The sequence below is a fragment of the Peromyscus maniculatus genome, chromosome 3 (assembly GCF_049852395.1).
Source record: "Peromyscus maniculatus bairdii isolate BWxNUB_F1_BW_parent chromosome 3, HU_Pman_BW_mat_3.1, whole genome shotgun sequence".
Lineage (NCBI taxonomy): Eukaryota > Metazoa > Chordata > Mammalia > Rodentia > Cricetidae > Peromyscus > Peromyscus maniculatus.
In genome coordinates this window covers 20,722,494-20,745,538 of record NC_134854.1, presented here as the reverse complement: position 1 = coordinate 20,745,538, position 23,045 = coordinate 20,722,494, and the positions used below count along the sequence as shown (strand labels likewise).

General features: G+C 39.3%; 1 long non-coding RNA gene and 1 pseudogene across 1 annotated transcript in view; one reads left to right on the top strand and one right to left on the bottom strand.

Moving 5' to 3' along the window:
• The window catches only part of LOC143272141 (uncharacterized), a 48,422-nt gene that overhangs the window by 19,062 nt on the left and 6,315 nt on the right, over nucleotides 1-23,045 (bottom strand). The gene's annotated exons all lie outside the window — the stretch shown is intronic.
• Nucleotides 18,053-18,804, top strand: LOC102922912 (small ribosomal subunit protein eS6 pseudogene; annotated as a pseudogene).

Below are 23,045 nucleotides of genomic sequence, written 5' to 3'. Positions count from 1 at the left end.
CTGCATGGTGGATTTAGCCTTTGCTAGTACAAAAAAAGAGGTTTCTGGGCTACACGCTGCTTGGATAAAAGCATAGACCCACGATGGCTCCCAGAGCTGGCGGAAAACGTACCACTGCCATGCTGGGAAGCTGAAGTGGGCTGAGTCAGCAGCCACAGCGCTGTTTCAGGCTTAAAAGGCTGCAGTTTAAAGCAATAGGCTCAAGGTAATATAAAAAGTAAGCCACATAAAGATGGCTACCACACAGAGAATCTGGATTATGTTCTCTTTGATATTTGTAACTGAAGAAAAACATTTGATTACAAAAGCTGTTGAGTTATGCCAAAATGTATATTTTAAAGGTACCTTAACTTCAAAATTTGGAGGTAAGGATATGTTGCTTTGGAAAGGAGGCTCTGCTTTTGTTTCCACAGAAAGCCAGAGGCTATGGATTTGTTCCAGATTAAGATACATCAGGTTTGACCAGCCAAGACCACCTGAAAGGTCTGTGATGACACCATGGCCCAGATGATCCAACATCCAGAATCGTTTCAAGGCAACTGGCTCAGACGATACAGCCTCATGGACTATTCCATGCCCCATAGGATACAGCGCCCCCCTCCAGCAGGAAGTAGTAAGAGAAGCTACGCCCAAATTCCCAAATATACCAAGCTGACTTTGGAGATGTGCAAAAGTTCAAACCTTCCTTTTAAAAAAAAAAAGAAAGGGGAAGTGCTGTGGGACAGTCTGTATGTCAAATTGCTCTAATTGGTCAATAAATAAAACACTGTTGGCCAGTGGCCAGGCAGGAAGTAGGTGAGACAAGGAGAGAGGAGAATTCTGGGAAGCAGAAGGCTGAGGCGGGGAGACACTGCAGCCGCCGCCATGACCAGCAGCATGTGAAGACGCCAGTAAGCCACCAGCCACATGGCAAGGTATAGACTTATGGAAATGTATTAATTTAAGCTATAAGAACAGTTAGCAAGAAGCCTGCCACGGCCATACAGTTTGTATGAAATATAAGTCTCTGTGTTTACTTGGTTGGGTCTGAGCAGCTGTGGGACTGGCGGGTGACAAAGATTTGTCCTGACTGTGGGCAAGGCAGGAAAACTCTAGCTACAATACAGGTAGAACAAGTTGTTACTTAATATATGTAGAGGGGTTTCTCTTTTGACAGACAAAATCTTTTAAACATTCCTCTATCATGGGGCACAGATGAAGTTAATATTTAATGGTTATATGAGAATAATAACAATTCTTCTAGTTCCTTCCTTATGTGTGATTAGACCTCGTTCTGATCAATGAAGCATTCACAAATTCACTTTAGGAAGAAAAGGGCAGATTAACCTGTGCAGAATACCTGATTTCTTGCTGGCAATATTTTGACAAGGAACACTGTAGTCAAGGTAACATTTTTTCTCCCTCCTACACTTTGGATTCTAGGTTCCTAGCCATATAAACCAATTATTCAACTAGTGTTTGAATTGAAGAGTCTAGGATGGCTTAAAGAAATAATTAGATTCTCTGTAACATGAGTTTAGGACTTTTCTTACTTTCACCTACAAGACTGAATTACATTGAAAAAAAAAAGCTACACTTCCTTTTCATTGTGGTAGGAGCAGAATCTTATTTGGGGGATTTAAAAATCTCAGAGAAAGATTAGGACATGAATAAGAAGTATATAAAAGTATGAGGGAGTCAAGAATCTAAAATTTCTGTGAAGAATCTCAAGACAACATTCACAATAGGCAGAAGATCAACAAGGCAATATAAATTTTGAACACAATAAATCAACTAGACATAATATGCATGTATAGACTACTCCACGTAAGAATGACAGAATATGTACCTTTCTCAGATCCACACAAAACATTCCAAAGAATAGACCACATGCTGAGCCATAAAACAAGTCCCATTAAATTGAAGAATTGTGATCATACAAAATATATTCTCGCCAGGCGATGGTGGCACATGCCTTTAATCCCAGCACTTGGGAGGCAGAGCCAGGCGGATCTCTGTGAGTTGGAGGCCAGCCACTTGTCTACAGAGCGAGATCAAGGACAGGCACCAAAACTACATAGAGAGACCCTGTCTCGAAAAAACAAACAAACAAACAAACAAAAAAATTCTCTAACTACAATAAAATTATAAATGAGTATCAGAAAGTAGTTTATAAAATTCATAAACATGTGGGTGGAAGTTAAAGAGACCATTTAAAACCACAGTCAAGAAAATTAAAAAGTTCATTACATAAACAAAAATGAGATGAAGTAAGCCTGTATTAATAAAGAATGCTCTCATAAAGTAACATCTTCACTTTTTACTTTAAAGCAAGAAAAACAAGGAAAAATTAATCTTAAAACAAAAATAATATGGGAAATAACAAAGATAAAAGGAAATGAATTAAACAGAGAATGAAAAATCAATTAAGTATGTTAGTTCTGTGAAACCATGAACAAAATTGACCAAAGTTATTCAGAAATCTGCAAAACATTATTGAAAGCAATGCAGGCCAACATACAAAAGGAAAGACATACTGTGTATGTGGATTAGAAGAAGTTTTCATGTTGGTAAGCCAGCAATGTCTCTGAGTTGATCTACATATTTGGAAAATATTTTAAAAAGGGCTTAAAATTTTCATGGAAATTCAAGGAAACCACAATAATCAAGAGAGTTGAAAAACAAGGTTTTCAACTTCAAGTTGAGAAGTATAAAGCTACAAATAGTCAAAATAATAGTTGTGCTGCTGTAAGAATATCCTCCCCAGTGAAAAGTGGGAGAAAAAGGAACTTAGAATTGAGATTTTAATTTTTAAGAAGCCTTTTATTCCCTAGAGGTGGTATGAAGGGGAGGATGCCTGTTTAGCTCCTGGGTTCTTAGTAGAATGTGCAGTTTTGTTGAAGACAGGCTTTAGTGGAATGCTGACAGGCCTGCCTCCGTAGAGCACAGAACATTCTGCTGGATTAGCAGACGTGCTTCTGCTATTTTTAAAAGCAAAATTCCATAAGGGCCTGTGATAGTTTTTTATTTAAAAGTGACTCTCATTCTCAGCAGCCACTTTATTGTTATTAAACTTAGCCCTGTGGCCAGATATTGACAGTAGAGCACTGAAAATTGTCCCAGTACGCCATTCTTTCTCTGGACCAACTAACTACAGCTAAGATTCATGAATCCCTCATCTTCAACACACATGTACAGTCAGTTGATGGCATGGCAAAATAATTTCATGGAGGGAAACACAGTTATTTCAATAAATAACTATTGGAGTACCTGGCTGATGACTCTCCAAAGCATGGAATTGAACATATATTTCACACTATATATAAAAATTAAGTAGAAGTGAACATAATTAAAAGTAAGAACAAAATATATAAGAAATACAAAAACAGGCATAAATGCTTGTCATCATTTCCTTGGTAATAATCTCTTAAACTTGACACTAAAAACACAAATTTTTAAATATCAATAATAATTGGATTTAACAAAACTTAATTTCTTGGGCAGCAAAGATGGCCTGGCTGATTAAGTGCTAATCACACAATCATGAAGACTTAAATTTAATCCCAGGCATCCATGTTAAAAAGCCCAGAGGGGCCATGCATGCTTGTAATCTCGGTGAATCAAGAGACAGATAGATGCATGGAGCTTGGTAATATAATAGGCTAGGATAGCTTAGTTGGTGAGTTCTAGGTTCAGTAAGAGACCCTGTTTCAAAGCATAAGGTAGAGATTAATTGAGTAGAACACCTGACATTGACTTCTAGCCTTCATAAGCATGTGAGCACATGCACCACATGTATTTGCACCCATACACAAGCACATATATACATATGCAAAGAAAAAAAACTAACTAAACTTTTGTTCTACAAAGAACACTATCAACAAAGTGAAAAGACAACTTAGTGAATGGGAGAAGATAATTACAGATTATATATTTTAAAAGGGATACGTATCTAGAATGTATAAAGGAATCTTACAATTCAGTAGTAAGTTGGCAAATAGCCCAATTAAAATTGGTGAGTGTTCTGAATATGTATCAAAAGATTATACACAAATGGCAAATCAAAGCTACTGTGAAATTTCTGTTTCTGTTGATGGTCCATTGTTCAATTGAAAAGAGGCAGAGTTTCCATATATAGGCAAAGTTTTCCTGTCCCGACTGCTCACTCCCAAATAATAAACACAGAGACTTAAGATTACTTATAAATGCTCAGCCAATAGCTCAGGCTTTTTAGTAGCTAACCTATAATGACCATCACTTTATACTTACTTACTGGGGTAAGTAAAATAATGAAAGTTATAATGAAGTATTAGCAAAGATTTGGGGAATCTGAGACAATCATACACTTAAGTTGGGAATGTAAATAATGTACTTTACTTTTGAAGACAGGCTAGAAGTTCTTCAAAATGTTGAATTTACAGTAATGTTTTAAGCTACCAATTTCATTTATTTAAATGAAAAAATTTGCATACATATTAAAAGTTGCACATGAATGATTTGAACAGCAGCATTAATAACAGCCCCAAAGAAGGAATTCATGAGTTCTGTCTTAGTTAAGGTAACAAAGACTATTGCAGTCCAGCCCTTCTATAGTCTTTTCCCAGAACTCCAGAAGAGGTGCTACCTATGGCGAGTTAATTTGAGGGATTCTCGAATGAATCTATGTACACAAAACTCTTTAGTCCATTCACTTTATTCTTCTGAGTCAGTTCTCTCTCTACACAGCTTCCTTTCTGCTCTCATACTGAGCTCCTTTTTTGCCTGATTCTCTTTACATTTTTCTGCTGTTCTCTCTAGGTTCTTTTTTTTTGGGGGGGGGAGTTGAGACAGGGTTTCTCTTGTGTAGCTTTGCGCCTTTCCTGGAACTCACTTGGTAGCCCAGGCTGGCCTCGAACTCACAGAGATCCGCCTGCCTCTGCCTCCCGAGTGCTGGGATTAAAGGCATGCGCCACCACCGCCCGTCTTCTCTCTAGGTTCTATCTTAATTCTCCCATTTTAGTTCTCCCCATCTTAGTTCTTTCTCACATAGTTCTTCCTGTCTTAATTCTTTCCCATCTTTATTCTCCTTCAAGTCTCTGAGGTTTTCAGTTATATACCCATGCAATCAGCAATACTCTGGCTAAGGCAAGGTCACTAGGTTTGAATTGTTTCAGGGTCAAAAGGAGGGGTGATAAGATCCACACAAAGCACTAATTGTCAGCTATTATTAACAACCCTAAATGGAAGTGACTAGTCGGGAATGAATCTAGGGGCTAAATTCAGTTAATAGATCTAAAAAGGGAATTTATGTGCTCAAACTATATTCTTAGAAGTGGTTAAGTAAGATGTTGGATTCTATAAGTCACTAAGTCATGAGTGAGAATAAAACTGCCTTTTCCCCCCCTTTGGTGCCAAAATCTGTCCAAGCTGCACCCTTTTCTGGCAGGGTCGGGGAAGCGTAGCTAGGTAACTAGGCAACCTGCACCACAGCTTCATGTACCAGGTGTGAAAAAGCCCTTTAGTTCTGAGTTAATTGTTAAAGTGAGATCTAGAACTAAAGACTTCTGGAAGAAGGAGGGTTAATCTTAATTAGCACATCCGCCTAGCCTAGGTGATTGTCTCATTATAAATTTTTACTTTCTCTCAGGAAATAACAGATAGTCTGGATGCTTATCTTTCTGTAGTCTGTTCTTAGGAAGTCTAGGAAGGATCTCAGATAAAATACTTTCTTCTGGAGATGGTTCTGGATGGATGTTGCTAATGACAATAATTACAGAAAGGCCTGAAATTAGGGATCTGGCTGTGTGGCTGCTGTCAGCACAGTTGAGGGATGTTATACAAATACTCCAACTATATAGGGGAAATTGTGCCCAATGAATGATTCAACCACACTGTTAGAAGTTCTTAGGAAAATAATTAAATAGGAAAGCTACAATAGCATACAATAAATATTGCAGGAAACAGCTAATATATTTACAAGCCAATAACACCAGGCTCCTTGTGTCTTGGCTTTATCTTCTGGAAGAGTTCTTAACTCTTTCAGGTAATAAGCCTTTGTAATAGCCAGATGAACTCCTACTTCATATTTCTATAGCTTGCAAAATTAAGGTTTCTATTGCTATGAAGAGACACCATGATCATGGCAACTTTATAAAGAAAACATTTAATTGGGGTGACTTGCTTACAGTTTCAGAGGTTCAGTCCCTTATCATCATGGCAGGGGATGAGGTGGCATGCAAGCAGACCTAGTGCTGGACTATCTGAGAGTTCTACACCTTACAGGCAACAGGAAAGAGACATAGACACTGGGTGGTATTCTGAACATAGGAAACCTCAAAGCCCACCCCCACAGTGATATGCTTCCTTCACCAAGGCCATACCCACTCCAACAAAACCATAGGTCCTAATAGTGCCACTCCCTATGAGAGTATGGGGGCCAATTATGTTAAAAATACACAAGCTCTAAATGTCCATCACTGAAGAATGAACAGATAGCATGAATAATACCAACCATGCAGGAAAGGATTTTTCAGCAGTAAAAAGCAATGTAGATTTGAAAAATGTTAACATATAGCATAGAATGTTGAAAATAGTACAGAAAATAAAAAATGTCAGCCACAGAATTCCACCTGCCATGTTCTTTTATTGATTTGAAGTTCAGAGTATGCAAATTACCAGAGAGAATTTATGAGCGCAGTGCTAACAAGGATATGTTTTTGAAGTGACCAAAATATTCTAATTTTTTAAACATATATTTTTATTGTTTAAAGTTAAAATATAATTGCATCCCCACTCCCACCCCCATTTCTTCCCTCAAGCCATTCCCATGCATCCCCTTGCTCTCTTTTAAAATTCATGGCCTCTAATTCTTTAATTGTTGTTATACATACATATACATAAAATATATAAATATATAAATACAACATGTTCAGCCCATATAAAGTAGTTTGTACGTACATGGTTTGGGGGACTATTTGGTATTGGATAACCAATTTAGGAACTGGAAGACTACTTCTCCCACTTTAAGCATTTGTCAAGGGTTGAGGCCCCATGAGATTTCCCCCTTCTATGTCAGCACATCTGTTGGTGGTGTCCTTGTTTGGGTCTTGTTTAGGCAGCCATGTTGATGAGACTTCATGGATATAGCTTTTCTAACGTTTCTAGGAGATGAAATATCACAGCAAACTTTCAGGATCTTACATTATTTCTGCCCTGTCTTCTGAAATGATTCCTGAACTTTGGGTCCAAAAGTTGTGTTGTAGATGTGTCAGTTGGGACCACACAGTCACCGTCACTTGTTCTCTTTATTTAGGCTTGTGGTTTTCTCTAACAATCTGTGCATTGGAAAGAGACCATTCTTTGATGATGGGTGAAAACTACACTTGACAGAGGGTATAAGTATAAATACTTAGAAGAGAGTATAGACTGGTTTAGTGAAGTGGCAGGTTTAAGTTCTCCTTCAAGACCTTTGTCTTCACCAGCCCCAGGTAGATGTCTAGGTTTCCAGTATCAGGTACAATTTCCCTCTTGTTGGTCAGGCTTTAAGTCCAATTGGAAAGCTGTTGATTACCACCAAGGTATGCATGCTGTTTTTGCAGCCTTAGAGATAGTGTGCCCTGCTGATGATTGTTTTAGTACAGGCATCTCAGTGGGGTAAGACTATTGGTTGTTTCCCTCTTGGAGGCTTGTATGGCAGCTTATGGTACCATGAAAGCTATCCCTCAGGGATGGGGCTTCCAGGTCAGAACCAGCTTGGATCCTCTGGATGCTGGGTCTTAAGTACATGGTATCTTCAGCATGGGGCCTTCTCTTCGATCTCAGGAAGGCAACCAAAACAGCAGCAATAGCCTGTGTTTGGGGAGTCTCTTGGAGAAAACTGTCCAAAACTCAAAAGGGGGCTTCTCATACTGGTGTTAATTGTTGTTGTTGTTGGATAGTTTATGGCTCTTGGGGGAAGCACTGTCAGTCCAGATGGGAAATTTTTATTTAAACTCTCTCTATACACACACACACATACACACACACACACACACACACACACACACACACACACACACACACACACACACATATATATATACATGTGTTATATATAATACATATTTTATGTAGGTAGATGGTATGGATGTTTATGAATCTCTAGACACCCTTATCATTTTCACCCTCCTCTCTTTTTCTGTATTAATTTCCCTGGCCTCCCCTATTAAAGCCCCTGGTGTATTTCCTATTTCCTTACTTAGATCACTTGTGCTCTGCTCTTCCCTCTCTATTGTACTGTTCCCTTCCCATTTTACTTTTCCTCATTTATGTAATTACTCCAGGTTGTATGCTCATGTCTTAAGATTTGGATCTAGGAAGCTCAGATTGGGGACAAAATGTAACACTTATCTTTCTGGGTCTGGATTACTTCACTCGATAAGAGATTTTCTAGTTCTATGTATTGACTTGCAAATTTCAGGATTTCATTTTTTCTTTACAGCTGAATAGTATTCCATAGTGTAGATGAACTGAATTTTCATTATCTGTTCCTTACCTGGAGGATATTTAGATTGTTTCCATTCCTTAGCTGTTGTGAACAACAGTTGCAGTGAACATTGCAGAGTCTTATCAGTGGAGTGAGATGTTGAGTCATGAGTCCTTTAGCATACGTGAAGGAGTGGTATGGTGGGATCATATGGGAGACTTATATTTAGCTTTATAATAGAAATCACAATGATTTCCAGAATGGCTCAACCAGTTTGCAATCCCATCAACAGTTGATGAACTGATTTTGTTGTCATGGAAAATAAAAATTAAGGATGTGGGGCTTTTTTTCTCCATATCACCATGACATGTTGAATATGAGATGAAATGTACAACTGTTGGTTAGACTTGAGAGAAGCATACCTTCTATAAATTATATAAAACACCTAACTCGTAACCTCAGAGAACAGGTATTCCACTGCGTTTGTGGTACTATGTTAAGTGCCTCTTCATACAATTCACCACCTTGTTGTGGTCCAGTCACTGGATGGTGACTCCTGCATGCTGAAGACTTACTTCTCCCACAATGGCCTGATTCATTTTTTCAAAGCTCATGGTTATTACACGATGTACTTTCTCTTTTTAATCTAGAGACAGGACAGCTTATCTAATGCTGACATCAGCGATCTGTTGGCTTCCGTGCGGCTGGCAAGATCAGCTCTCCGGTCTGTCATCAAGTGCTTAAACCACCCAAACAGAAAGTCAACCAGACCCTTTCCCACTCCGTGCGTTATTTGTCCTCAGCACTCAGCTGAGACTTGGCAACAGCCCGTTGAAGCAGGAGGTAATTTGTTTGGATTAGACTGGTAGTCGCCCTCAGGGATGTTTAACCCTCACTTGTTGTGTGGCAGCAGACTCCATCCAAACAGGACTTGTAAATGACTGGGGAAATCTGTCTCATAAGTGATGCAGAGAATGGAACCACTGCTGTTTATTTTTGAAGTTCACATTCAAATCAACCTGTATCAATACAGTGTTATTGGCAATCTGCCTGCTCTCAATGAATTCCAATTTTCATAAACTATCCAAAAGCATAAAGCTGCATACCTGCTTAGAAGGAAATTCTCACTGTGTTTAATACTCTGAATGTTTTTTCTTTTCTTGATATATTAAATTTAGTAGCTTTTTATTTTATTTCACTTTTATTTTTTATTGAAAATAGATTCTTCTCTCATACAGTACATCCTGACCACAGTTTCCCATCCCTCCACTCCTTCCAGCCTCTCCCCCACACCTACATGCTCTCCCAGATCTATGCCCCTGTTTCCTCTTCAAAAAAGAGCAGGCCTCCAAGAGATGACAGCCATATAGGACAAAGCAAGATACAATAAGACAAGGCTAAATCCCTCATATGGAGGCTGTACATGGCAACCCAATAGGAGGAAAAGAGTCTCAAGAGCAGGCAAAAAGAGTCAGAGATAAACCCACTCCCACTGTTAGGAGTCTCAAAGAACACCAAGCTAACAGCCATGACATATACACAGAGAACCTGGTGCAGACCCATGCAGGCCCTGTGTTTGCTGCTTCAGTCTCTGAGAGCCTACATGAGCCTTGCTTAGTTGATTTGGTGGGCCATGTCCTGCATCCCCTCTGACTCCGACATTCTTTTCTTCCCCTCTTCCATGGGGTGCCTCAGTCTCCAAGGGAAGGGACCCAATGTAGATTTCCAATTTAGGCTCTCTCTGCCTAATGTCTGATTGTGGGTCTCTGCCCCCTCTCCCATCTACTGCTGAAGGAAGTCTCTCTGATGATGACTAGACAAGACACTGATCTCCATGGGATGCCTCTCAGCCAACAACTCAGCCAAATGCAACCCAGTCCCCCGACTGGAAGCACTGCCTGGCTACAAAAGAAGATCAGTTCAGATCCTGTGTTCTCCATTAGTAGGAGCCCTCACTGGGGTCACCCTCATAGGTTCTAGGAAGTTTCTAGAATCCACTAGGTTTCAGCATCTCTCCAATGCTCCCAAATTTCAGCTGTCTCTTCCAGTGTTCCCTGCCTCCATCCTTCCTCATCCTTCCTGCTCTCATTACGACCTGCTCCCAGTCCACCTTCAAAATTTAATTTCCCCTTCCCAAGGAGGTTCCTGTGTTGCCACTAGAGCTCTCCTCTTTACTTAACCTCCCTGGGTCTGTGGATTGTAGCATGATTATCATTTACTTAATAGCTAATATCCACTTATAAGTGAATGCATACTATATTCATCTTTCTGAGCCTGTGTTACCTCCCCCAGGAAGGCTTTTTTTCTAGTTTCATCCATTTGCCTACAAATTTTATAATGTCATTTTTTTGAACAACGGAGTAATACTTCATTGTGTAAATGTACCACATTTTCTTTATCAATTCTTCAGTTGAGTGACATCTAGTTTTTTTTTCCATTTTCTGGCCATTATGAATAAAGCTGGATTGGACATAGTTCAGCAAGTGTCCTTGTGACAGGATGGAGCATCCTTTGGGTATATGCCCAAGAGTGACAGAGCTGGATCTTGAGGTAGATTGCTTCCCAATTTTCTGAAAAACTGCCATAGTGATTTCCATAGAGGTTGCACAAGTTTGCACTCCCACCAGCAATGAAGGCATGTTCCCCTTGCTCCACATCCTCACCAGCATGAGCATCACTTGTGTGACTGATCTTAGCCATTCTGACAGTTGTATGATGGAATCTCAAAGTAGTTTTTGTTTGCATTTCCCTGATGGCTAAGGATGTTAAACATTTCTTTGGTTCTCAGTCATTTGTGATTTCTTTATTGAGAAATCTCTGTTTAGATCTCTACCTATTTATTATTTATTTATTTAATTTATTCAGAAGTTTTTCACTTGCTTAGTTGGAGTTACCTCAAGATATTTTGTGTTACTTGTGGCTTTTGTGAAGGGTGCTATTTTCCTGATTTCTTTCTCAGTCCATTTCTCATTTGTATATAGCAAAGCTACTGCTTTTTTGTTGTTGTTGTTAATCTTGTCCAAAGTCACTTTGCTGAAAGTGTTTATCAGCTATAGGGGTCTTCTAGTGGAATTTTAGGGTCATTTATGTATACTATTATAACATCTTCAAATAATGGTATTTTGACTTCTTTCTTTCCAATTTGTATCCACTTGATCTCCTTCAGTTGTCTCACTGCTCTAGTTAAAACTTCAAGTACTATATTGAATAGATATGGAGAGAGTAGATGGCCTTGTCTTGTTCTTGATTTTAGTGGAATTGCTTTGAGTTTCTCTCTGTTTAATTTTATGCTGATTATAGGCTTCCTGTAAATTGCCTTTATTATATTTAGGTATTTTCCTTGTGTCCCTAATCTCTCCAGGACTTTTATTATGTAGGGTGTTGGATTTTGTTAAAGGCTTTTTCTGCATCTAATAAGATGAATTTATTTATATAGTGGATTATAGTTACTGAATTTTATATGTTGAACCACCCCTCCATCTCTGGAATGAAGCCTACTTGAACATGGTTGATTATCTTTTTTATGTGTTTTTGGATTCAATTTGCAAGTATTTTTTTCATCTATGTTCATAAGGGAAAATGGTCTGTAATGCTTTTTCTTCATTGAGTCTTTATGTGGTTTGGGTAACTGTGGCCTCATAAATGAATTGGGCAATGTTCCTTCTATTTCTATTTTGTGGAATAATTTTATTTTATAAATAAATTAAAATAATTTTGGCATTAACACTTCTTTTAAAGTGTGGTAGAGGTAGAATTCTGCTTTAAAACCATCTAGCCCTAGACTTTTTGGGAAGGGACTTTTAATGACTGCCTCTATTTCACTATGGGTTATAGTTTATAAATTGTTGATCTGATCTTGATTTAACTTTGGTAAGTGGTATCTATTGAGGAAACTATTTCCTTTGGATTTTCCTATTTGGTTGAGTACAGGTTTTTATAGCATGTCCTTATGATTCTCTGGATTTCCTCAGTGTCTGTTATTATGTCTCCCTTTTCATTTCTGATTTCGTTAATTTGGATATTCTCTTTCTATCTTTTAGTTTCAATAAGAGTTTATCTGTCTTGTTGATTTTCTCAAAGAACCAATTCTTGGTTTCAATGATTCTTTGTTCTGTTCTATTTGTTTCTATTTTATCAATTTCAACCCTTAGTTTGATTATTTCCTGCCATCTATTCCTCTTGGGTGCATTTGCTTCTTTTAGATCTAGAGCTTCCAGGTATGCTGTTAAGCTTCTAGTATGAGATCTCACCAACTTTTTATGTAGGCACTCAGTGCTGTGAACTTGTCTCTTAGCACTTCTATCATTGTGTCCCATAAGTTTGGATATGTTGTGCATCATTTTTATTGAATTCTAGGAACACTTTAATTTCTTTTTTTATTTCTGCTTTGACCCAGAAATTATTCAGTAGAGAGTTGTTCAGTTTCCATGAGTTTGTAGGCTTTCTGTTGTTTCTGTTTTTGTTGAAATCCAGCTTTAATCCATGGTGGTCTGATAGATGCAGAAAATTATTTCAATTTTCTTATGTCTGTTGAGATTTGCTTTGTGGCTGAGTGTGTTAGTTAGGGTTCCTAATATTGTGAAAAGACACTATGACCACGGCAACTCTGATAAAAGACAACATTTAATTGGGGTGGTTCACTGACAGTTCAGAGGGTCAGTCAGTCCATTATCATCATGGTTAGACATGGCAGCATGCAGGCAGACATGGAATTGGAGAAGTAGCTGGGAGTCCTACTTATGCAGGCAACAGGAAGTGGTCTGTCTCCCAGGGAGTTAGCTCCAGCATTTCTCTGTTCAGTTTTTTTCTGGATGATACGTCCATTGGTGAGAGTGGGATATTATCAGTATGTAAGGGTCAATATGTGATTTACATCGTAGTAGTGTTTCTTTTTCAAAGGTGGGTGTTCTTATGTTTGGGGCATAGATGTTAATTGAAATGTCATCTTGGTGGATTTTTTCTTTGATGAATATGTAGTGTCCTTCCACATCTCTTTTGATTAATTTTTGTTTGAAGTCTATTTTATTAGATATTAAAATGCCTACACCAGCTTGATTCTTGGCCCACTTGCTTAGAATATCCTTTCCCAACCCTTTACCCTGAAGCAATGTCTATCCTTGATGTTGAGCTATGTTTCTGTGTACAGCAGAAGGCTGAGTCCTGTTTTCACATCCATTCTGTTAATATGTATCTTTTTATTGGAGAATTGAGGCCATTGATATTGAGAGATATCAGTGAACAATGTTTGTTGATTTCTGTTATTTTTTGTTGGTGTTGGTGTGTGTGTGTGTGTGTGTGTGTGTGTGTGTGTGTGTGTGTGTGTGTGCGTGTTTCCCTTCTTTTAATTTTGCTGGTCTAAGATTACTTATTGCCTGTGTTTTCCTATGTGGAATTAACTTCTTTGGTTTGGATTTTTTCTTCAAACACCTTCTATAGGGCTGGATTTATAGATATATATTGCTTACATTTGACTTTGATATGGACTGTTTTAATTTTTCTATCTACAGTGATTGAAAGTTTTTGCTGGGTATAGCAATCTGGGCTGGCATCTATGGTCTCATGGTGTCTGCAGGACTTCTGTCCAGAACCTTCTGGCTTTTAGAGTCTCCATTAAGAAGTCAGGTAGAATTCTAATAAGTTTGCCTTTATATGTTCATTTTAGCAACTTTTTAAAGAAAAAATAATTAGGGACAGAAGTGTGCTCTTTGGAAGTTCCTGTGTAAAATTTTAGCTTTACTTCATATTTTGCCAATGACTCTTCTTTTTAAGAAGCCTAGGCTGCCATGTCCAATATTCCAAGGACTCTCCCACAAGTCCTTGTGAGTTTGAATACTTCTCATTTTGTTGTCACATCCCTTATTGTCTCTGACCACAGAGTACCTTATGGCTCCCAACTTTGCCTACCAACTCTGTTCTTTCCAAAAACTTTGAGACACTAAGTGTCAAATATTGCTTGATTTTTAATTTTCTTGGATATGAAATGTTTTTCTTCCCATGATTAGTGTAACTGTAATGAAGTTACAATGCCCAGGGATGTAACTGGAGGAGTGTCAAGTGTTTAGTTTGAACTTCCAGTTTGTCCTTGCATGAACTGAAAGCCCCAGTCCTCTCTCTCTCTCTCTCTCTCTCTCTCTCTCTCTCTCTCTCTCTCTCTCTCTCTCTCTCTCTCTCTCTCCAAACCCCACCCACTCAGAGAGTCTCCCAACAAAGGAAAGGCATCAAGAAGCCCAGTTCTGCATTCTTGGTGGTAACTGCAACTTTCTCCCCTGAAGGTGCCTCCACCCAAGTCCCCAGCTAAGGCACTCAGCTTTTGCCTATACCTGGGCACAAACCCAGCTTGTGGTGGACATGTCATCACCCTTTGTCTACAGCCTATAAAGTCTCCCTGCTTTAATTCAGGGGTACAGTGCCTTCAGCCTCAATCTTTAAGAGTTGTTTGCCCAAATAAACCTGCTGTTATGCTTTTTCAATTCAGCTTGATCTGGCTTACTGCATCAGAAGAGAAATCTATTGTCAAGGGGCAGAAAACCTATTAGCAAGGTCCTGTACAAACTAGTTGTAATGTCCTGCTTAAGAAATAGAGTCATTGTGAAGGTATTGTGGAATGAACTAAAAACTGATGGTATAGAGGGTGATATTTAGTAAAGTCCAGAGGAACATAGTGTACACATTAGGCAAAACCATACTTGGGGCTAAGAGTCAGCTTGGTCATTAAAATGCTTACCCAAAAAGTGTGAAGTTCTGACCTCAAGCTCCAGAACCCACATGAAAAAAGGTTGAGTGTGGAGTATGTGCTTGGAAGCTCGGCACTGGAGAGGAAGAAAGGGTCTTTGGTTCACTGGCCAGCTAGTTTAGCCTAATGAGTAAGTACCAGGCCTATAGGAGAACAGGTCTCAAGAAATAAGATGAATGGCATGTAAGGAATGACATCCAAAGTTGATCACTGGCCTCCACATGTCCCTGAACACACATGGACACATATACACATGCACATACCATCACTACCACCACCAACCATAAAAGTCTCCAAATCAAAACAAAGCCACATGTGGCTTCCTGGCCTCTTCTGTGTACTTCAGGCATGCTCTTCAGGCTGTACACTAATATTTAATTGCATTACCTTTGCTTCCTGGTTCTGTCTGCAAGAGCATTCTTTATTTTTTCTTTAAAACATTTGCTTTTAGGAAAAACAATTAAGATATGGGTTGTGGAGGAACTTGAATTCTACATAAGTCCCATGAGTAATTACTGTTTTGAGAGTCACAATGGAAAAAAAAATCTTCCCTGTTTAACAGGAGGAAGAATCCTTTTTGTTCTTGCCACAGTCAAAACAGATCAGGTAGATTCTTTTTCCAGCAGCATCTCTGAGATCCAGGCTGTTTCTGTATTTCAACCTTGAGTTCTCCTGCTCCCATGAGAGGAAGGAATTTGGGCAGGCAGGGCAAGGTATACTTTTTAAAACAATTAACAGTTACATTTCCACTGACCAAAAGTAGGTATGAGGCTCCAACCCAATTAAAATTAGATCCAATTAAAATGGTTAAAATGTAAATGGAGTCTATTCCCTTCATTTTACAGAACAGAAAAGAATCACAGAATATCTGGCCAAAGTGACTTAGAAGAGAGGTGGCATCAGGAAGAATTTTTTGGTTGTAACTCATGTGGTCAACTCCTGTTTCAAGCCAGACACTTAAGCTTATCTTTCTGAACACTCAGCACTCACCCTGTGAGACAGGAACAGGTTTTATCTTCAAATTCAGGGGGGGAATGAACAGACTTCTAGCTAGGAGACAAAGAGCAGAAAGGAAGGAAGGACAAACCCTTTCTCTCTGCCAACAGAATGCAGGTGGTCTTTGTGCTCTGGTCTTGGGATCTCCCTTATCATATCAAAGACTACACAGCTTCAGGATAAAATGTCAGAGTCTTCCACCAAGGACAAGTAATACAGAATCTTCAAGATGCAAAGAGCTCTAATACTCTTGTCTTGAAGATATGCTGAAGATACATAAGCGTTATCAAATAGGTCCCAGATTGGCTCACAAACTTACTGCCAGCTGTAAACAGATAAGACCCAGCAGCAAAGTTCTTCATGTTTCTTGGTAGCAGCATTTCAGAATACCAGCATTACACCCTCAAGTATGGATGAGAAAACAGCTGCTGAGACAAGTTTAAGAAGCAAACACTAAACCAGACACCTAAGTAATGTCTTGTCTTGTTCTTCTATATAACAGCAATAGTGGGAGTTTCAGTTATAACTGTTTACTTCTGAATATATGGTGAGGATCAAAGCTTAGTGCTTTACAAATAACTGCTTGATTATCAGGACAAACTTCCTCATTTACATAAAGAACTGAAAGATAGTTTCATAAGATCCAATTACGTTTAGCTCCACGCCTAGAATCTAGTAAGCATCACAAGGTAAAAGCAGGTCTTTCTCCTCCTTCCCGCTTATTTCCCCTCCTTTCCTCCTCTTCCAGACAAGATCTCAGTCTATAACTCAGGCTGTTCTGGAACTCACTATGTAATCCAAGGTGGCCTCAAACTCAACTGTAATCCTCCTGCCTCAACAGTCTAAGTCTTGGGCTTACCAGTGAGCCACCAACCCTGCTGTACATAAGTCTTCTCATTCTTGTCTCCTTCCACAGCTCATCTGGTGAATCATTTTAGAATCATTTTTCTCCACTTTCAACCTTGATATTATTATTATTGAATTGTTTATCCCAGTGGAAAATTGAAACACTTTAGGGGAGAGAAAGTAATGATATTAAATTGTTCTTTTTGTAATAATGGAGTATTAACTCAGGACCTTACAAATGCTACACAAGCATTCTACAAATGAGACGAATTTCCAGTTTTTCTTAAACTCTTATTTGATTTGAGACAGAGTCTCATTACATGTAGTCTAGGGTGGCCTCAAACTTCGGTCCACCTGCCTCATATGTTGCAATTTTGGTGTGTAACACTACATCTAGCTCACCCTTTCTATATTTACCAAACTTCTAGATTATTTTAGCATGATAGAGACCTAGGTTGCAATCCCATAGTCATCAATAGGATAGCCTCAGGCAACATACATTCTAGAATACGTGGACCAAGTCAGGTGATACATTGTCCAAATAATGCTTTGGAGGGGAAAAAAACCTCTCTTTTCTACTCTTAATGAGGTTTCCCAAGGAGGGAAAGAAGCTTGCTGCCCAAAAATGACAGCATTTTTACCCTCAGAAGAATTAGTAAGATGCTGAGTTCTTTACTTTCCTCCAAACTCTAATTTTTCCTTTCCTTCCTTCATTTATTTTTTTTATTTATAGTTATTTGGGGAGTACAGTTAGATAGTGTAATGCTGTGGGATGTCCTGTATGTCTTGAACAAATAAAACTCTGATTGGCCAGTAGCCAGGCAGGAAGGATAGGGTAGGTGGGACAAGGAGAATAATTCTGGGAGGTGGAAGGCTGAGGCAGAGAGACGCTGCCAGACGCCGCCGTGAGAAGATGTTAAGATACCGGTAAGCCACGAGCCACATGGCAATTTATAGGTTAATAGAAATGGGTTAATTTAAGATATAAGAACTAGGGTTAAGCGGAAGTCAGGTCTCTTTTTCGTGGCGCCTCCTAGGTGGTCGGCTGTGTCAAGATGAAGCTGAATATCTCCTTCCCTGCCACTGGCTGTCAGAAACTCATCAAAGTGGACAATGGGCGCAAGCTTCGTACGTTCTACGAGAAGCGAATGGCCACAGAAGTGGCTGCTGATGCCCTGGGTGAAGAGTAGAAGGGCCACGTGATCCAAATCAGTGGCGGGAATGACAAACAAGGATTTCCCATGAAGCAAGGCGTGTTGACCCACGGCAGAGTGCGCCTGCTGTTGAGTAAGGGGCATTCCTGTTATAGACCAAAGAGAACGGGAGAGAGGAAGCGCAAATCTGTTTAAGGATGCATCGTGGATACCAATCTCAGTGTTCTCAACTTGGTTATTGTAAAAAAAGGAGAGAAGGATATTCCTGGACAGACAGATACTACTGTTCCTCGTTGGTTGGGACCTAAAAGAGCTAGCAGAATCCGAAAGCTTTTTAATCTCTCTAAAGAAGATGATGTCCGCCAATATGTGGTCAGAAAGCCGTTGAACAGAGAAGGTAAGAAGCCCAGGACCAAAGCACCCAAGATTCAGCGTCCTGTTACTCCACGTGTCCTGCAACACAAACGCGTCGTATTGCTCTCAAGAAACAACGAGCCAAGAAAAACAAGGAGGCTGCAGAATATGCTAAACTTTTGTCCAAGAGAATGAAGGAAGCCAAAGAAAAGCGCCAGGAACAGATCGCCAAGAGACGTAGGCTGTCCTCTCTGAGAGCTTCTACTTCTAAGTCTGAGTCCAGTAAAAAAAAAAAATAAGTCTTTAAGGGTAACAAATAAATGATCATACCTTAAAAAAAAGATACAAGAACTAGATAACAAGAAGCCTGCCACGGCCATACAGTTTATAAATAATATAAGAGTCTGTGGACTGTCGCGGCTTGGCGGGAGATGGAGAGAAGCTCTCCAGCCACAGTGTAATAAACTTTAAAAACAATCCTAGATACATATAAAATCCTACCTTAACATGATAAATGAAGTCTAAAACTTCACGTGCATGAAATAGTCACCTAACTATGTTTTACAACAGGAACTCTCAGGGCACATGTGTGTGCCATCTCTTCTGCTCTGGTCCTGCTTAGATTTCACATTGTGTCTCCTAGTTAGCTGGGCAGGGAGAGCCGGACGAATATTCAGGATTCAGGATTGGTTTTCTGTTCTTGCTTCCCCCCCGGGTGGTTTGCAATTGTTGAGTTGTTGTCCTCCCTACACCACTATTTTTTCTTCAGTTCACCCTGACAGATAATGGAGCTGACCTGAGTTGATCAGGCATTTTTAATTTGTTTTATCCACAAGCACTTTACAAGGGGATGGCACTGTGTTTCTTTAGAGAAGTTGTTACTCATCATCATAATTATAATGGAATAAGGGGAGTTTAATTCCCTGAATGTCTTCAGATAAGACACCACTTCAAATGGAGGAAATGATTTGATACACGCTGTTTGTGCTCTGCATGAAGTGTGAGGGAAATCAACATCACCACTGAGGGAGGGCGTGACATTGGCAGACATGTCAGGTGAAGAAAAAGATGAAGAAGAAAAGAGAACAGGAGATAAAAGGGTGCAGGCAACTGATATAACACTGCTAGGATCGCGGGTGTCTTTTAATCTTCAGTGAACATGCAAAGTCTCAATATACTTTGGAGTCATTGAAATTTTTGTTGAAACCTGAGAATTAGTTTAATTCAGTTTCATGGTTTTCACATGGGTGATGAGGAAGATCCCAGATGTGCATATGCACAGCACCTAGACACTTTCCTGATTTATGATTTATCTATAAGTGGTTCTAATACCACTAACTAAGGCAATCGCTTATATCTTTTTTTTTTTTCTCTCTGTAACAGCCCCAGCTCTCCTGGAACTCACTCTGTAGACAAGGCAGGTCTCAAACTCACAGAGATCCGCTTGTTCCTGCCTCCCGAGTACTGAGATTAAAGGAGTGAGCCACCATTGCCTTGCCAAAATAATTTAATACATACACAATACTCTGTAGAATGGTCTCAAGTTAAGAGCGACATTTTTGTTTGTTTGATTTTTGAGACAGAGTCATAGTATGTAGGCTAGGAAGGCCTGGGCTCCTAATTCTATTATCTTAGTTTCCTGAGTACTGGGATTATAGTACCACCATGCCCAGCAAGTCAACTTTTGGGCTGAGGCTCATCTTACCCACAGAAAGTGACTTTGTTTTCTGTTCATTTTAATTCTAGAATGTAATGAAGTCTTAAAGCTTAAAGTCAGAAGCATCATTTTCCTTAGATTATTTTAGATAGTGAATTAATACAGAATTTACAACTGGGTCTCCATTGCACATCAAATAAGTCAGGTTCAAACTACCAATTTAGACCTTCAAATTCTATGTATGTGCTTAAAACTGCAAAGAATGCTGGACCATTACATGTAAGTGTTTTACTGTGTTGTTAAGCCATAAAAAGAGTATTTTCTACTGTATGTCCATATATGGTTGAAAATGAAGAAAATCTTACACAAATCATATGTAGATGTTTATTATGTAAGTTATTATCTTAGGGTTTGTATTGATGTGATGAAAAAACATGACCAAATCAACTTGGGTTTATTTAGCTTATACTTCCATATCACTGTTCATCACTGAAGGAAGTCAGGACGGGAACTCAAATAGGGCAGGAACGTAAAGGCAGGAGTTGATTCAGAGGCCACGGAGGAGTGCTGCCTCCTTTCTTGCTTCTCATGGCTTGTTCAATTGTAGTAAGCTTTCTTCTCAGACTATCTTTGGCTCTCCAGTCCCCAAATAATGACACAGAGACTTATTATTAATTATGAAAGCTTGGCCTTAGCTTAGGCTTTTCCCCAACTAGCTCTTGTAACTCATATTAACCTGCTTCTTTTCATCTACCTTCTATCATGTGGCTTGGTTACCTCTCCTCTGTACTGTGTGTCCAACCTGTTTCATGTCTTCCTGGCATCTCTCTTGTGCCTCTAGATTCCTCTCCTCCTTTCTCTCTCTCTCTCTCTCTCTCTCTCTCTCTCTCTCTCTCTCTCTCTCTCTCCTGGAAGTCCCACCTATACCTCCTGCCTAGTTATTGGCTGTTCGGCTTTTTAGTAAACCAATTATAGTGACATATGTTTACACAGTGAAGGAAATATCTCAAAACACTCATCCTGCTTTCTTTCTTTTTTTTTTTCCCCGAGACAGGGTTTCTCTGTGTAGCTTTGTGCCTTTCCTGGAACTCGTTTTGTAGATCAGGCTGGCCTCGAACTCACAGAGATCTGCCTGCATCTGCCTCCCAAGTGCTGGGATTAAAGGCATGCACCACCACTTCCCAGCTAGCCTGCTTTCTTATAGCACCTAGGACCACCAGCCCAGGGATGGCACCACCCTCAATGGGCTGGGCTCTCCCCATTAATCACTAATTAAGAAAATGCTCTACAGACATGCCTATAGTCTGATTTTATGCAGGAATTTTCTTAATTGAGGTTCCTGTCTCTCAGATGATCTCCAGCTTCTGTCAAGTTGACATAAAGCTATCCAGCACAGTTACTAAAATATAACTAAAGACCAGTGATTCCTGGCTTTGTTTCAGTAAAATATCACATATTCTAATCAGCAGAAGTGTCTTCTCAAGGTATGAGAATTCTGTCAGGAGTGAGTCAAGGGAGAAGAAAGAGCAGCACCTTCCCATGTCAGAAACATTAGAACATTAGAACAGCTGACAGAGTGAACCAGCAGTCTACAGAAGGGGAGAAAGTACTCACCAACTACTCACTAGACTGATAGTTAGTACTAAAAATACATAAGAAACTAAAAACTCTGAACAGTAAAACCAAGTAACCGAATTAAATATGAGCAAATTATCTAGCTATTTAACAAAACACAAATACAAATAGTCAATAAATAAGTGAAAAATGTTCACTCTCCCTACTCATTAGGGAAATGCAAATGAATACTACAAGAAAATGCTATAATTAGAATATAGTTAGAATAGTTATTAGTTATATATCTCACTATAGTTAGAATAGTTGTTATATATATATACATATATGTATACACACACACACACACATATATATATATATATATATATATGAACACAAATGGAAGTTGAAAATCAGAACATTTATAAGCTTTCTTAGTAGGAGAGGAAAGTTAGGCCATTATAGAAACTGCTATGGAGGTCCCTCACAAATCTAAAAATAGGTTTCCTATATAACCCAACCACCCCAGTTATGGGTATCTTTGTTAGGTGCTTTTCTCTTGCCATGATAAAATACCATGGCCAAAGTAAATTTGATGGGAAAAGTGATTTTTAGCTTACTGTTCCAGACAGCATAGAGAGTATCATGGCAGGAAAGGCAAGGCAGCATGTCAGAGCTCAGTGTTGGGGTTCAGCCCCAACCAATCAAAGGGTCCCTTGAAAAGGGAAGTGAGGAATTGAGAAATAATAAGAAGAGATATAGACATAGACAGGGAGAAAGACAGAGACACAGGACGGATTCAGGAGGGCCCTGGGTCAACACCCAGCAGCCTTGAATTTATTTCTAATGGGCTTTTTAATACATTAGCAAGGTGAGAGGCAAAAGACCTCCTCCTTTCAAGATCAAAGCATTACGTACAACCAAGTGTACACCCTTCAAAACACCTGGTAACCATACTCCACAGCAAAGCATCTTGTGATTAGGCCTTGAAGTATAAGACACGTGATAACCGTGCCTTTGCACCCTATTATGCAGCTTTGGAGAGCAACATAAACTCTGACTCTCTGACCTTGAGTCAAACCACAAGTTGGAATCTTTGTGGGCTTCCACAGCAGCAGGAGTGTGGGGCAAGTCTAGAAGTCATGAGGCAGAGATATTGTGATAATCTGCATGCCAGAAGCAAAGGAAGAAAACAGGAAGTGAGAGCAGATTATAGCACCTCAAAGTGTACCTATACTGATATACTTCCTCCAGAAAGGCTCCATGTGCTGAAAGTTCTAGACCTTGCCCAGACAGTGTCACCAATTGGGGACCAAGTTTCAAACATGT